Raw genomic sequence first — 16796 nt, forward strand, 5'->3', positions numbered from 1 at the left:
GTGATGCCTCAGGAAAAGCTGTGCTGCTGAGAGGGTGGCCCTCATGATAACTGGGCTCTCCCAGCATGATAACTGAGCTCCCCATAACTCGAAAACATGATTTGCATATTTTATGTTCTGTTCTTTGCAGCTAATGTATTACTAGGTGAGAAAAAAGTCCTTATTTCTGGTCATCACCTGCTTATGATGTCACTTCCTTCTTAATGACATCACTTTGGGCCCTCAGCAGCAATCAGAGTTGGGGCTGAATGGATGTGGAGATTGCTTTTTAGGACTTCACCATGTATGGCCCATGGATAAGATGCTGACAATAAGGCAGTGACACAAAGATGTCACAGTGACATCATGCTGATGATGTGCTGATGTCAGGATGCCACTCTGTGAGTAAAAGGCGGTGTTTCCATGGCCACTGGGGTGTTACTAGAAAAGGGTTGCACCAGTTATGTGCATCAGAAGCCATGTTCTATTTTTCTACTGTTGTAGTGCAGACCTGCAATTAGCCCCAGGCCCCCTTCCCCACACACCCTTAACCAATCTCTCAAGTCCTCCAAAACTAGGAGGTTCCATTTTCACCCACTTCCGGAGGCTCAGTCCAGAGTGAGAGACTGGCCCCCTCACCACCACAAGTGGGTGAAGTGCTTTCACAGCCTCTTCCTAAGCTCACCCTTTGCCAGCAGTTTACAGAAAACCATACCTATCCACAGCTTGAAACTCAGGCACCTTGCTCCCTTTTTCCCTTTGAATGTCCCCATTACCCTTCCTTTTTCTGCCTCCCTTGCACCCTAAAACCTCCACTTCCCTCTCTCTGGGAAGCTCATCTAATCTCCCTGGACACCATCTCCCCCCATGTTTCCCCCCTCTTTGTTCTGCCCCTTCTCCTTCTAAGGAGTTCCTCCCTCTCCTCCTCTCCCTTCATTTCTCACCCTTTGAGTCCCTTTTCCCTGCGCTCCACAGTGCATGCATGTTAGCCATAGAATCCCCCTAATGTAGTTTACATTGGTTGGCAACCTTCAGTCTCGAAAGACTATGGTATAAGCCTACAACACCCAGTATTCCCAGGCGGTCTCCCATCCAAGTACTAACCAGGCCAGACCCTGCTTAGCTTCCGAGATCATGGTATGAGCCTACAGCACCCGGTATTCCCAGGCGGTCTCCCATCCAAGTACTAACCAGGCCTGACCCTGCTTAGCTTCTGAGATCAGACAAGATCAGGCATGTGCAGGGTAACAGTTGCTGATAGTTGACCCCTGAGGGAAAGCCAGCAAGAGCTGGACAGCATCTGGGGTGTGCCAATTTTTTCCTAAGAGGTGAGGGTGCAAATGTTCTAAATCTTTGAATGCAAGAAATCTTGACAAGAGCTCTCCAGCACCCTGCCTTCCCTGACCCTGAGAAACCTCTTCACTATGCTCAGCACTGACTGCCCACCTCTGCAGACATCACTTTGATTTCCCAGGGACTACAACCCACCAAGCGCTCCCGTCTGCAGTCCTTTTCACTGATAATTCGCATGTGGAGGTGTCGTAACTCCAAGTTATTTTCTGTGCTGCTCGTATTTTGTTGAAAAGAAGCATCCACCAAAGGCTGCCATTTCTTTGTTCCCTTTTATTTTGTAATTTTGTCACCATTTAATAACCAAATTCTCAAAGAGAACAGAGCATCGAGAATAAAGAACCTGCCACAGCAGCTCAGCAAAACAAGCTGCTGTCAGAATGGTACAGAATCCCCACTTGAACCTCAGCCAACCAGTGAGAAATAGACCTTTGAACAAGAGAATCTCCAGAGCCTTCCTAAAAGCCATTAGAGTGTGAGTCAGTTGGGCCTGTCAGAGGGGTGCTGGCTGCACCGCGTTCCCCAAGGATGGTGGGGGTCCTTGTAAGAAGAGTTGCCAGGTCCATCAGTCAGAGAAATGCAAGGGCCTTTCATGCTCCCACTGCACTGGAAGGAGCGGGAAGTGCTGCTCCCCTCTCCAGCCCTCATGTCCACCCCTCTAATCATATATTCTTAATCCCTACAGAGACAAAAGCCCCAACACTATCCAAGTAGATGCTGTTAGAGTGTGTGCTCCACTGGCACTCCAGGCCTTTGCGAGGTCATAAAAGTGCCATAAAGCGCTTTGTGTGCATTTGCAGGCAGGAAAGCGCCCTACAGGTAGACCACAGCTGCGATACATCTGCAAGAGGGATCTGAAGGCCTTAGGAGTGGACCTCAACAGGTGGGAAACCCTCGCCTCTGAGCGGCCTGCTTGGAGGCAGGCTGTGCAGCATGGCCTTTCCCAGTTTGAAGAGACACTTGGCCAACAGTCTGAGGCTAAGAGGCAAAGAAGGAAGGCCCATAGCCAGGGAGACAGACCAGGGACAGACTACACTTGCTCCCGGTGTGGAAGGGATTGTCGCTCCTAAATCGGCCTTTTCAGCCACACTAGACGCTGTGCCAGAACCACCATTCAGAGCGCGATACCAGAGTCTTTCGAGACTGAAGGTTGCCGACAGCAGGTAGGAAGGCCAGAGCCTTCCTGCTGGTTCTGGAGCACTCAGGGACACCTGCTGGAGCTGTTAAGGGAAGCACAGGTGGTAGGGGATAGGCAGGGGAGAGCTGGGAGGGGGTGGAACAAGTTGGGGGATGGGAACAGGGAGATCAAGTCCAGGGTAGGATTGGCAGCACTTGTGCATGCTGTATCCTATCCCCTAGGCCTGATCCGCTGACTAGGATCAACTTGGACTTGCGCCAGCAATATTGCTGGCATAAGTTTGAGTTGACCCATTGAGCCTGCAGAGGCTTACCCTGGGGCAAGAGGACAAGGAGGCCTGCAGTAGCTGAAATTTCCCCCACAGGATGTTGCAGAGCCCACACTGGTACTGCTGCAAAGGTGCAGGGGAATTTAGTTAGGATTGGGCTGACCGCTTCTGCCTGTCACTGCAGGACAATCAAGGTCAGTGGGGACTCTCTGATAATCAGATGGTTGAGGGGAGTGAGGTCAGGAAGTCCTGGCAACCCTGATTGTCGCACTCCTCGATGACTCCCTTCAGGAGAGGGAGCAGGAAGGAACACTCCAGTTGTTTCTTGGTTTCACAAATTTTTGATTCTGTTTGTGCAGAGAGGGCAGTGCTGCCAAGTGAGTGATTCCACCTCCATAGGGATCATGCACGCAGTTGTGCAGGCTAGTTGCACATCAGATTAGCTGATGTGGTGGAGTGGCAATCCCCCCCCCCCAATGTGCCAGGGACCAATACCACATCAGTGCCATCTTATTACTATGGTTTATTTCTTTCCTGGAAATTTGCTGCAGACCTGCAGCTGATAGCTCATGGGTTGGCAGTAGTCCATGGACCACCACTTTGAGTAAAACCGGTGCAGGCAACTGAATTGGGCTTACGTTGGCGTCAAGGACAGATGGGGGCAACTGAGAGGGAGAGATTACCAAAAGAGCATTGAAAATGGAGGCTCTTAAGTGCCCCAAACATTTGCAAAACTTGGAATTGCTTTGGCTGTTTGCTCAATGCCAAGTTCTCTGGTGGTCTAGTGTGTTACTCCCCTGGCTGCCGTTTTTGTCTGTGTTTACTATGCTGATTTTATGATTACTGCATTGTTAATGTTTCTGGATTGTGTAGTGCCCTGAGTAATGTCTGTAGAAAAGCAGGAAATAAAAATAAATTGTATGATCCAAACACACAATTAGATTGAAAATGTGAGAGGCTTGCAGTGTGTAGACCCCCAGACATGAATTAACCTGTGAGATACTTTTAGGCTCCTGAGAAAAGACTTACAAGCCCATGGAATCCCCTCGTATCTTAAAAATCCCAACCATAAGCCATGTGCAGTGCGGAAGTGTGCTTCGGAGGCTGGAATTACCTGCTTTCCTCTCTTTCTCCAGCTCCAAAGTGCAATCAAGCTGATTCAGAAAGCTATAAATTAAGGGGAATGTAGCACCTTGGAGAGGGCCAATCTTGCTGCTCACAGCTGCAGAGCACCTTTGGTGCAACTCCACAGAAAACAGCAGCTGGCTTCATTTGAAGCTCCTGGTAGGAGGTTGAAGCATCAAGGTTCACTCGCAGATATAAAAGGTCAGGTATGGGTGGGTATTACAGGTACGAACATATGAAATTGCCTCACGCAGTGATAGAACTGGGTATTGTTGGAGCACAGCTTAGAATACGACGCCAGGTGGTCTGAAGCATCACAACCCTGAAAATTCTGCCCTGGCTCAGATTAAAATCTGAACTGGAGAAGAATTTACGCCCTTCCTCCATCCTTCCCTTCTACCAGTAGTGGAGCCAGAGGGGGCGGACCTGTAAATGCCACATAGCTCTAAAACTCACTATGTAAGCTGCCCCTTGTTCTTGGAGCCTGTCCAGGGGGGGGGCGAAAGCAACATGGAGGAGAGTCCACTTACCTGCCTTCCACTTACCTGCCTACTGTGGCCAATGCATCATCCACCCTTACCTTGCTTGGGCAAGTCAAGCAGGAAAGGAAATGTGCATTTCTCTTCTCATTCCTCTCTCTTGATATATAACGCACTGCTATAGTTACGTGTCAGAGTAAGGGTTCCTGGGAAATATTGTTTTCTCTATGCTCCTTGTTTCTGGAATTCAACCAAAATGCAAAGTACATTGAAAGCTAAACAGATTGAGTCTTCAGATTACACAACCAATAAATATCTTTAAAGGGATCTATACATACATAATGTAGGTGCATGTTTTTCTCCTGTGGAACCAAGCTCTTGAAAGCATTTCTTGCGGGGCTCAGCTGGGGGCAGCAAAACACAATGGAAAGAAATTCAGTTAAGTCCTGCTATGCATTGAATGATAGCAAAGCCTTGCTATTTTAAATAATGACAAGAAATACTCTTGGAAACAGCTGGTTTTAGTTAAGAACTAAAATGAGGATTTGTGAGTTGAAAGGCATTCTCTGAGCCATCTGCTCTGATGGTGACAATCCTAAACACATTTACCTGGGAGTAAGTTCCATTGAACTCAGTGGGGATTTAGTTTTGAGCAGTCATGCATAGGACTAAGTTGACCAGGAAAGTTTTCAGATAATCACCTAAACCAGGAGTTCCCAAACTGTGGTTCCTCCCACTCAACCTTGCTCCTGAATGGCTCCAAATAAGAATCATTTGGAAAGCTGAATGACTTACTGGCAGCCCCTGGAGGGCTTCTCTTGGCCATGCCAGGCTGCGGTCCCACTCTATTGGCCTTTATGGGTCTCCGAATGACCCGCAGAAACCTCCAGAGGCCACTTCTGGGTTTTGGAAGCAACTTCCGGTTTGCTTCCGAAAATTGAAAGCAGCTTCCAGAGACTTCTGCAGGCCATTCTAAGACCTGCAGAGGCTAACAGAGTGGGTCTGCATCCCAGTGCAACCTGGAGGAGCCCTCTGTAGGCTCTGTTGGGCTCCCGTCTGCACCACCAGAAGTATTGCGACCCACTGCAGAGGATGAGCTGGGTTGCGACACCAAAATGTTTGAGAACCACTGATCTAAACTCCTACAGGGGAGTTGGGAACCATGTGTTTGCCTGGATTAGGAGGGGGTGGGGAGAAGGCAGCAGCAGTGCTACAGAGATTGCAGCGCTGCCGCCGCCAAGGGGCTTTTTTTACTTACCAGGGGGGCAGTGCTGGGTCCTGGAGGTTTGCAGGCTCCTCTGATCTCCTCTGGAACTTGTTTACAAAGCCCTTATCCCCAATCTAAAGCTATTTCGTGTCCCCCCCCCGAAAGCTGGAGGTAGCTTTAGATAGGAAACAAGAGCTTTTTATAGCCTCTGCAGAGGAGATCAGAGGGGGCTGTAAGCTTTCAGAACCCTACAAGAGGCCAGCTCTGCCCCCCCCACGTAAGTAAAAAAAAAAACCCTTGACAGCATTTCTGTGATTTCTGCATTTCTGTGATTTCTGTGATTACCCCGGGGGCTGGGGATAAGAATAGGCCCTCAGTTTGGCTGTACTTGTCGTAAGAGGCGACTGAACAGCCACTGGGTAGATGGGGCTCGTGAGCCTGGGAAGGCAGCTCATCTGAGAGAAGGAAAACTCTGATCCCAAACCTCCACTGCCTTGTGGCTACATCCAGTTATGGAAGAGGCTTCAGGAGTCAACCTCGAGGCAAAATCCGGAGCCGGAGTCCCTGAGGCAGGTCATGGCTGAACACAGTCACATTCTGGCAACTCCTGCGACGCCGCTGGAACCAACCGTATTGGCCTCTGCCTTTCCATTGGACCATTTCAGTGACGTGGAGAGGGGGGATTTGCTGCTTGGGTAACAGCCTATCCTCCATACCTATTTTACCCAGGCTTTGCGCACTGGAGAGGACACTCTGTTCCAGAACCACCATTCAGAGCGTGACACCATAGTCTTCCGAGACTGAAGGATGCCAATAACATGTGATTTCTGCAGCACTGTTGCTGCCATCGGAGCAGGGCCCTTCCATTTAAGAGGGAGTGTCCTGCTTCTGGTTCCCAGGTGGGTTGTGATCCATTCACTAGTTTGGGAATCACTGCTTTAGAGAAAGAAGAAGTCATACTAAGTTGTTTTGGGCTTGCATGCACTTCGTCTCCTTTAAATGGGAGGTCAGTAGCAGCTTCCATCTCTGATTTAGAACAAGCCACACTTTGTCTTTCTGTCCAACCTTGGCAAACTGTGTTTCATTCAAACCACAATATACTAAAAGCCAAGGTCAAGTTGTGGTTTGAGATCTGGGCTTGTTAACAAGCTGTAGTCTCAGCGACACACTATTTCTTTCCAAGATCCCAGGGCAGGATTTCCCCAGCCCTCCTTCCCAAGAATCCTACACTGGAGATTCCATAGACGGAACCTGAAACCTTTGGCATACAAACCATGTGCTCTACCACTAAGCTGTGTGCTGCCCTCTTATATCTCTATATACCTCACAGTGCCTGAACTAGCTCTCAGACATGGAGGGGGTAGGAGATGCACAGTCAAAACCCTTGTGTAGCAAGTGCATGCCTGCAAGTGCTTGAAGCTTGTTGCTGTGGCTTCTAAACAAGAATTAACAATCCCAGCCTCTAAAAATACTGCACAGTGGGTTTGCATCTCAGCTCTCAGCATTGTTAATGCACCAGAACCCTTACTTAATCTCTCCATCTATCCGAGGGCCTCTGATTTCCATAATGTGAACAAAGAAGATAAGTGGAGGACAACTGAATATTCCTTTTCCCCCCTAGACTTTCGAAAAAATGGCACACGCACACACACACACACACACATATGATTACAATCAACTAAGAAAGTTGGATTATAGCATATTGCCACGTAAGGATTTTGTGCTGTCCAGTCAATGCAGAGATCCATCTTCAACAATGAGTCCCCATTTGTTCCTGGGAACTTTTACAAAATAATAATAATAATAATAATAATAATAATAATAATAATAATAATAATAATAATAAAACTTTATTTTTATCCCGCCCTTCTCCCAAAAAGGGACCCAGGGCGGCTAACAACATATAAAACAAATTAAAACATAATTTCACAGATAAAAACATATTAAAAAACACATTAGCAGAACCCATAAAAACAGTAGTCAGAAGAGTCAGAATAAAAGGGCATAAAACAGCAGTTCTTAGAGGAATCGGGCCTGTAAAAAAGCAACTAGAAGATATATAAAAGATGTTAAAAAGGCCATAACGTCAGAAGGCTTGGTTAAACAACAAGGTCTTCAGGCCTCGCCGAAAGGACTCAAGAGAGGGAGCCATTCTCAAGTCAAGGGGAAGGGAGTTCCACAACGTTGGTGCCACTACTGAGAAGGCCCTATTTCTTGCCGCCGCCCCACGTACCTCCTTAGGCACTTTTACATCAGTGCATAAGAGTAATAGATGCCCTCCCCCCGAACATAAGAAAGTTCTGCTGGATCTCATCTATCATTCTGTGTCTCACAGTGACCCACCAGCTGCCTCTGGGAAGACCCCAGCAAGGTAAAGAAGGCAGATTCCCCTCCTGCCTCTGGGATTCAGAGGCAGACTCCACTGACATGGAAGATTCTGCAGAGCTGTTAGATCTAGTAGCCATTGGCAGTAGCATTAACCTCTTCTCCACAATTTTATCCAATCCCCCTTTAAAACCATCCAGGTTAGTGGCCATCCCCACCTCTTGTGGCAATGAATACCACAGACTAATTTCACAGGCCTACAAAATTGAGGGTCAGAAAAGTTTTCCCCAAACTTTATGGTGGTTTGATATGAATTTGGGGTGCCGATTCCAAAAACGGCATCCGTTTTGCCCTATCACGTTGTTTTGGAGATATAGTAAAGCCTCATTAGTGAATGGTTCAAGCAGCATCCTCATGAGGAAGCTGCTTGAACCATTCGCTAAAGAGGCTATGCCGTGTCTCCAAAACTAGATAGGGCAAAACGGATGCCATTTTTGGAATCAGCACCCAAAATATACCCAGGAATTGGTGTAACGTTTAAGGAAGCAAAATGTGTGTTGGCCTGTGTTATGTGCTGCGTGTGGAAGTGCCCCCTTGTCCATCCTACATCTCCCACCGATCAATTTCACTGGGTGATTCCTGGTTCTAGGTTGTGAGATTATGGGGGAAATTCCTTCCCCTCCACACCTTTTACCCCAGCCTTTGCTGCTAGGGAGGGTGCTCCAGCCCTCTCATCACCATTCTGGTTGCCCCTTTTGCATGTTTTCCAGCTTGACAATATCCTTCCTGAGGTGCAGCAGCCAGAACTGGGCACAACATTCCAAGTGTGGCCATTTGTACTCTGATGGCCCAGTTGTATCCAGGTCTTCTGCTGATGGAACTTGCATTCTGTCAACAGATCGCTGGTACAGCAGCCATCGTGACAGTGCACAGACCAGGGCCACCAGTACAAACATCTGGTAACCACACGTGCCACTGGAAGTTTCCACCCATGGCCAGTTCCAATACATTGGCAGCTGGGATGGACCACGGACTGGGAGAGGGAGGATCAGGATTAGGGCTGTGGGGTGGGTGTGTGTGCTGGGGTGATCAGTCACAAATCTCGAAGGAAGCCGCAGCGCTGATATCCAGTGACCCCTTCTAGCCTCGACATACCCCCTTGGGCTCACTTGAATCTACACCAGCACTAGGGCTGACACACATTTCCCTCTCCCCACCCCCGTAACAGCCTCTTACCACTGTCCCCCACTCCCTGTGCTGCCTGACACAAACTCACCCTATCGGGTTGGTGCACGGTCTGGATCTGGCCCTCCCAGGCCAGCACAGGCCTTTGCGCCAGCCCAGCCTTGAGATGGGCCAAAAGTGCCTTCAGCGCATTTGCAATGCTTGGGAGCGGGTTCAGGGGGGCCTGTGCCAACTCAGAGTGCTGTTGGGATTGCACTCTTAGTCAAAGAGATGTGGGTGACCATGGATTTAATGCAGCCTATCCAGTCCCAGGCCTCTGCCAGGCAGCAGGTTAGCGGGGGGGGGGGGGGCACCCACCTCTGCCTGCTCACTTGGCTCCATGACTCTTTCTTCTGCTTCTAGGATTGAAGAAGGAAGAAGAGACAAGAGCAGAAGTGCAGAGAAGAGGACAGCAGTGAGCTCTTCCTCCAAGCCGGGGAGTGAGAGGAGGCTGGCACATCACCAGAAGGGGTGGAATAGCACTTGACCCAGCATATTAGGTGCCAGAAGGTGTTGGGTTGACCCTCAACGTGGGGGTTAATCAGTGGTGTTGCCAGAGATTCCAGGCAGCTCTGGCATTGGGGCTAATGCATGACTTCAGGACTTTACCAGGGTGGGAAAGCCACACATTGGCCTGCTGTCGCTTTGTCCCCACTGCCACAATACATCACTCCTCCTCGTGAATGTTCAGTTCACTTTCAAGACTCCCCTCTTCCCTTTATTTATAAAGAGCTCAAGCCTGCAAACCAATATTTTACAAGGAGCTGATGGATCACGGCGCGTTTGCCAAGTGTCACTTAAAATAACTCATAGAAAATGGGTGTTGTGTGTTTTCATAAAGCCGTTGGAAAGACTTCCCAATGATTGCTTGCGTATAAGATACAAATGACACCCGTTTAATGGAAACAACAGCTTTAAATCTGTTAACCTTTTTGTATTTTATTGCCTCGTGCTTTCAAGGGAAAAAAAAATTAATATGAAGGCTTCACATTGGGGTGTTTTGTTTCCTCTGCGGGAGGAATTATGAGGTAGCAAGAAAGGGAAGGCTGGTCCATGGAAGCCACAGAGAACTGCCATTGGCTTCTTCTAAGCATGATTTCCTGAGCAGCCTGCACACAGAAGGGGTTAGAGCATCCTTTGGGGGTGAGTGGGGTGAGCATTCCAAAGCAGGGGGATGTTTCTCAAGTTGCAGTGTGGTGGGAATAAGAAGTAATGCTCAAACAATTACAAATGACACGACATTTCAAAAGGAAGTCAGAAAATGGAGATCAGAGTAGGTCCTCCCCTGCAGAAATTGATCTCCCTGAACATAGCTAGAGGCAGCACTTGTGCATGCTGTATCCTATCCCCTAGGCCTGATCCGCTGACTAGGATCAACTTGGACTTGCGCCAGCAATATTGCTGGCATAAGTTTGAGTTGACCCATTGAGCCTGCAGAGGCTTACCCTGGGGCAAGAGGACAAGGAGGCCTGCAGTAGCTGAAATTCCCCCCACAGGATGTTGCAGAGCCCACACCGGTACTGCTGCAAAGGTGCAGGGGAATTTAGTTAGGATTGGGCTGACCGCTTCTGCCTGTCACTGCAGGACAATCAAGGTCAGTGGGGACTCTCTGATAATCAGATGGTTGAGGGGAGTGAGGTCAGGAAGTCCTGGCAACCCTGATTGTCGCACTCCTCGATGACTCCCTTCAGGAGAGGGAGCAGGAAGGAACACTCCAGTTGTTTCTTGGTTTCACAAATTTTTGATTCTGTTTGTGCAGCAGGAATATACCAGGACTGTGAGAATAGATGATTGTACATTTTAAGAACAAGACAAAGGTACCAGGGAAGATCAGGTTGACAGAGGTGCACCAGGTACCTTCCTAGCACCATGCAATAGCCCCACTGGATCAAGCCAAAGGCCCATCTCGTCCTGCTTCCTGTATCTCACAGTGGTCCACAAGATGCCTCAGGACACAAGACAACAAGAGACCTGCATCCTGGTGCCACTCCCTTGCATCTGGCATTCTGCAAGAACCAGGAGGCTGCACAAATCCTTCAAGGCTCGTAACCTGTGATGGATTTTTCTTCAATAAAAATTGTTCAATCCCCTTTCAAAGGCGTCTACGCCAGATGCCATCATCCTGTGGCAATGAGTTCCACAGACTAATTACATGCTGAATAAAGAAACATTTTTTTGGTCTGTTCTAACTCTCCCGGCACTCAGTTTTAGTGGATGCCCCCTGGTTCTGGTCCTGGGTGAGAGGGAAAATAATATCCCTCTCTCCATCTCCTACACAATTTTGAATGTCTCAATCATGTCCACATTCAGGCACTTCTTTTCTAGACTAAAGAGCCTCAAACGCTGTAACCTTTCCTGATAAGGGGGATGCCCAGCCCAGTAATCACTTTGGTTGCCCTCCTTTGTTACAACTCTTGTCCTTGATGAACCAAGGAGGTTATGGGAAGGTGAGAAACCCTCCCCTTAAGTTATGTTAGTAGCTCTCCCTGCTGTGCTAGTGATCAACTGCACATTTTCCAATGTCAGCCACGGGTTGGTGTTTTGGCATTTTCTTTTAATATCAACATGATCTTACAATTTTTTATCCCCCTCAATTAGTTGCAGCTCTATTCACCGACAATAAATACCTTCCTCCTTTGAGTCCACCATTTTCAGAAGCTGACTTTATTCCCTGAAATGCTCTGCAAGGCAGAAACTTGAGGCCAATTGAAGGACAGCTTTTGCAGGCTGAATTCCACCTAAGCTAAGCCTGGTCCTTTCTCCCCAGGCCTTCAGGGGGATTAACTTTCCTTTGGAGACTTTTCCTGGGGCGACTTCAAGGTTAGCTAATCTTCAGCACGTCTTAATTCCTGTTGCTGATTTGAAGGATGAAAGACATCCCAAGAAACGGTTGAGAGCAGGCATGTGGATGGGCCATGAGGGGGCACTGCTTCTCCACCTTCGCGGAGAGCTGCAGCCCTTGAGGTAGATGAAGATTTTTAAAAATGAAGTACCAAACAAAATAATGAGCAAGAAAAGTCCATTTGAAGCACAGGGAATTTTGCTCCTGCTGAGTGCAGAAACAAAAATGTACATGCATTTAAAATCTCACCAGTTTGCTAAATCTGCAAACGTTAGAGCCCCCTCTGGTTTCCTGTCCTGCCTCACATCCAGCTGGAGTGTCTGTCCTTACATTTCAGGTCCTCATTCCTCATTCCATCAGGAATGGCCACATTCCTGAATCCCACTGTTCTCCTGCTACTTGCCAGTGACCTTTGTTTCTCCAACTCCACCACTCACCACTGCTGGAAGGCTCCTTGGGGCAGAGACCTGCTTTGTTTCTGCTTATGATGCACTGTAAACGGCCCAAGGCATCAGCCCTGTGATATAAATAAAGGAAGGAAATAATTACTATAATTAATGACTTGGCTAAGCCTCATAATTCACTAGTTTGAAATGCAGATTTTATGCACTTGTAATGCAGACTTATATTCCTGACTAGGCTTCTTTGACCCACCGACCTTTTTCTCTGGCTAGATTTGCAAACTAAGTTTTAGAAGAACTAGGAGAAAATTGTTCCTTCTACCCACTCACCTGGCTCTGGAACTGACAATGCAGGAGAGAGGGAGGGGGGTGGGTCTTTTTCTTTCTTCCCTTCCTGTCTTTCCTAGCATTGGATTGCTGCTGTGGCTCTGTTTCAAGTGATTGAGATCCTGGGAAATATAACTGGGATCCTGGGAAATGTCACTTCCCTCTCTGCATAGCACCTGGAAAAATGACATTTCCCAGGAAGGGGAAGGAGGAGGAAGTGAAAGACAATGGAGGAGGGAGAGAAATGCCTTGTCTGTCAATGCCATGGCCACCACGGCTAGGGCACAGCAGCCACTGAAGCCCAGGAGCCACTCACAGCCACCGGATAAGGAGGAGGAGTTGGATGCGCAGGAGGTGGCAATTATGGGTTCATTTACAACCTTCAAAGAGGGCGGAAATGTTTTTCTGAGTTTTCTCCAGTGTTGCAGGTAATTACCAGCTTCCGTTCTACCGGAAGTGAAGGGAGGTTCACCCATCACTAATAATTGTTATGTCCAAGTGTGAATATTCCTAATAGATTCTGTTTTCATGAGGTGCAGGCTGTGGTTTCAGCTGGTGAAACATAGTCTTAAGACATGTGACAACATTCAGAGTTTGCAATGCAAAGCTCAATACTTCCCCAGTGGTGTTTTTTTTTTTTTTTTTTTTTTTGGTTGTAAACCACATTGCATCATGTTGGCAAACTAAAGCGATTATTTTATTACTTTAATTACTCTTTATTACTTTAATTACTTCTGTACTGCAGCGAGTCATGGACTCTTCGCTCACAACAGGAGAAGAAACTGAGCGCTTTCCACATGCGCTGCCTCCGACGCATCCTCGGCATCACCTGGCAGGACAAAGTTCCAAACAACACAGTCCTGGAACGTGCTGGAATCCCTAGCATGTATTCACTGCTGAAACAGAGACGCCTGCGTTGGCTCGGTCATGTCGTGAGAATGGATGATGGCCGGATCCCAAAGGATCTCCTCTATGGAGAACTTGTGCAAGGAAAGCGCCCTACAGGTAGACCACAGCTGCGATACAAGGACATCTGCAAGAGGGATCTGAAGGCCTTAGGGATGGACCTGAACAAGTGGGAAACCCTGGCCTCTGAGCGGCCCGCTTGGAGGCAGGCTGTGCAACATGGCCTTTCCCAGTTTGAAGAGACACTTGGCCAACAGTCTGAGGCTAAGAGGCAAAGAAGGAAGGCCCACAGCCAGGGAGACAGACCAGGGACAGACTGCACTTGCTCCCGGTGTGGAAGGGATTGTCACTCCCGGATTGGCCTTTTCAGCCACACTAGATGCTGTGCCAGAACCACCTTTCAGAGCGCCATACCATACTCTTTCGAGACTGAAGGTTGCCAATACTTAATTACTCTTTTAAAATTTTGCTTTGCTTCTAACTACATTAGTTTGCATGTGTTTATTGCACGGCATCATTTAAGACCACTCAGTCTCTGAAGTCTTGCTGCAGTGATTGAAATGCTAGCATGTGGATAAATTCTGGTATGGTATTTGACCTCAAATACCTTGTATTTGTGATACAAGGACATCTGCAAGAGGGATCTGAAGGCCTTAGGAGTGGACCTCAACAAGTGGGAAACCCTGGCCTCTGAGTGGCCCGCTTGGAGGCAGGCTGTGCAGCATGGCCTTTCCCACTTTGAAGAGACACTTGGCCAACAGTCTGAGGCAAAGAGGCAAAGAAGGAAGGCCCACAGCCAGGGAGACAGACCAGGGACAGACTGCACTTGCTCCCGGTGTGGAAGGGATTGTCACTCCCGGATTGGCCTTTTCAGCCACACTAGATGCTGTGCCAGAACCACCTTTCAGAGCGCGATACCATAGTCTTTCGAGACTGAAGGTTGCCAATACTTAATTACTCTTTTAAAATTTTGCTTTGCCTCTAACTACATTAGTTTGCATGTGTTTATTGCACGGCATCATTTAAGACCACTCAGTCTCTGAAGTCTTGCTGCAGTGATTGAAATGCTAGCATGTGGATAAATTCTGGTATGGTATTTGACCTCAAATACCTTGTATTTGTGATACAAGGACATCTGCAAGAGGGATCTGAAGGCCTTAGGAGTGGACCTCAACAAGTGCGAAACCCTGGCCTCTAAGCGGCCCGCTTGGAGGCAGGCTGTGCAGCATGGCCTTTCCCAGTTTGAAGAGACACTTGGCCAACAGGCTGAGGCAAAGAGGCAAAGAAGGAAGGCCCATAGCCAGGGAGACAGACCAGGGACAGACTGCACTTGCTCCCAGTGTGGAAGGGATTGTCACTCCCAAATCGGCCTTTTCAGCCACACTAGACGCTGTTCCAGAACCACCATTCAGAGCACGATACCAGAGTCTTTCGAGACTGAAGGTTGCCAACATGTATTTGACCTCACTTTTCTGATCTTGGAGAGTCAGTTGGCTTTTGGGGGGAAATTGACTAGAGCAGTTGTTCCCAAAGTTCTTTAGCAGCAGAACCCACCTAAAAAAAGTTCCACTTTACCAAGTTGCTCAAGCCTCTTTGGTTATAATGGTGATTGGACAGCAGTGCGCCCCACCTCATCAGCAGTCTGTTTAACCCCTGATGACATAGCCTAATCTACCCTGTCAGTTTCATGAACCAACAAAAATTGGTGGCCACTGACCCACAGTTTGGGAACCACTGGACTAGAAGACTGCTGCTTGGCCCTATAGCATTTAACCTACCGGTTCCCTAAGGGTTCCATCTTGTCTCCCACGCTGTGCACCATCTGTATGAAGCTGCTAAGTGAGGTCTCCTGGGGTTTAGGATCCAGATGTCATTTGTATTGGGATGAGACCCACTGCCTACTTCTTGATTCCATCTGATTCAGTAAACAATGAAATTGTTAAACCAGAGCTGAGATCAATAATAGACTGGGTGAAGTCCAATGCACTGAGGCTCAATCCACACGACTCAGGGCTTTAGTGGATGGTTCATCTGCCTGTGGAGGTGATGTGCAGCCAGTTCTTGATGGAGTTGCATTCCTGCTACAGAATCAGGTTCATCGTACGAGAGTGTTTCTTGCAGATCCAGCTTTGTCCTGGAAGACTTTGACAGCTTCCGTGGGATGGAGAGTCTTTCCTAGCTGAGGCTGTTTTGCCAGCTGTAGCCTCTCATGTCTGTGGGATTCAGACTAAATACCTTGAAACAAAAAATCTCCCTTCCCTAAAGATGGCAATAACAGATATGCAATCCTATGCATATCTACTCTGAAGCTAGGAGGCAGACGAGCTTTACTCTACTGAAGGAATGTTGGTCTAACTCAGTGATTCCCAATAGTCTAACCGTTCTGAGTCAAGTCTGGGTAGGAATGCAAGGATTCCCCCCAACCTCCAGTCTCCAAATTTGAACTGAAAACACTATTTGAAGAATGTTAGGCTCAGTTTTAGCAGTACAACAAGGAACAGGAGAAGCCATTGCTGAATGAGACAGAGTGGTGGAGGACCAGGGTGTACAAGAACCGCTGAAAAAGCTTACTGGTCTTATAGAAACTTAACTCCCCTTAAAAATGTATAACTCTTAATTCTCTTAAAAAGGCTGGGCGTAGAAGGAGCCTTAACATTTATGGCATTTGGGGTGGCATTTTTTTTTGGCATTTTCAGTGCCAACCCTGAAATTAAAGGTTTAGAAGCTTGGCACTTCAGAGAGCAGGAGAATGAGCCAGTACTTCAGAAATTAGGAGTGGTGCCCCAGGCATGGTGGGAGAGCGGAGTCATTTTCCAGAGGCAAAAAGAACAGAGAAGTAGAGGGACAGAGAAGGAGCCAAAGCAAAGAGTTGTTGGCAACCTTCAGTCTCGAAAGACTATGGCATCGCGCTCTGAATGGTGGTTCTGGAACAGCGTCTAGTGTGGCTGAAAAGGCCAATCCGGGAGTGACAATCCCTTCCACACTGGGAGCAAGTGCAGTTTGTCCCTGGTCTGTCTCCCTGACTGTGGGCCTTCCTTCTTTGCCTCTTAGCCTCAGACTGTTGGCCAAGTGTCTCTTCAAACTGGGAAAGGCCATGCTGCACAGCCTGCCTCCAAGCGGGCCGCTCAGAGGCCAGGGTTTCCCACTTGTTGAGGTCCATTCCTAAGGCCTTCAGATCCCTCTTGCAGATGTCCTTGTATCGCAGCTGTGGTCTACCTGTAGGGC

General features: G+C 48.1%; 1 pseudogene; it reads right to left on the minus strand.

The window, feature by feature from the left end:
* Positions 1 to 1121: 1121 nt before the first annotated feature.
* On the minus strand, positions 1122 to 1241 carry LOC136650558 (5S ribosomal RNA; annotated as a pseudogene).
* Between the last annotated feature and the right edge of the window lie 15555 nt (positions 1242 to 16796).

This window comes from Tiliqua scincoides, chromosome 4, assembly GCF_035046505.1.
Source record: "Tiliqua scincoides isolate rTilSci1 chromosome 4, rTilSci1.hap2, whole genome shotgun sequence".
NCBI classification, from domain to species: Eukaryota; Metazoa; Chordata; class Lepidosauria; order Squamata; family Scincidae; genus Tiliqua; species Tiliqua scincoides.